The sequence below is a fragment of the Belonocnema kinseyi genome, chromosome 9 (assembly GCF_010883055.1).
Source record: "Belonocnema kinseyi isolate 2016_QV_RU_SX_M_011 chromosome 9, B_treatae_v1, whole genome shotgun sequence".
NCBI classification, from domain to species: Eukaryota; Metazoa; Arthropoda; class Insecta; order Hymenoptera; family Cynipidae; genus Belonocnema; species Belonocnema kinseyi.
Genome location: NC_046665.1, coordinates 118970476 through 118970821, shown reverse-complemented (window position 1 = coordinate 118970821; position 346 = coordinate 118970476).

Sequence of the window (346 nt, the reverse complement as noted above, 5' to 3'; positions counted from 1 at the left end):
AGTAGCTTATAAAAATGTCCTATTTTTTTTCGCTCTATAATACAAAAAAGCACCATTTTTATGTTTTAATGTAACTCAAAAAGGTTTGAGATATTATTAATAATTTCTTGTTTCATCGATGGAATAAGGGGTAGGAAAGTAAGAAAATTAGGAGAAATTAGAAGAGAGGAAGCAGTTGCAGTATTGCAAGTAAGGGGAGGGGAATTATGGGAAATGATGGCGGGTGGGAAAGCAGGGAAAGTAGGAGACTAAGTGGAGGGGAAATTACGGGAAGGAAAGTAGAATAAATGAAAAAAAATTAGGAAAGTGGAATTAGGAAGAAATTAGAGGGTGAAGAGATGGGGGA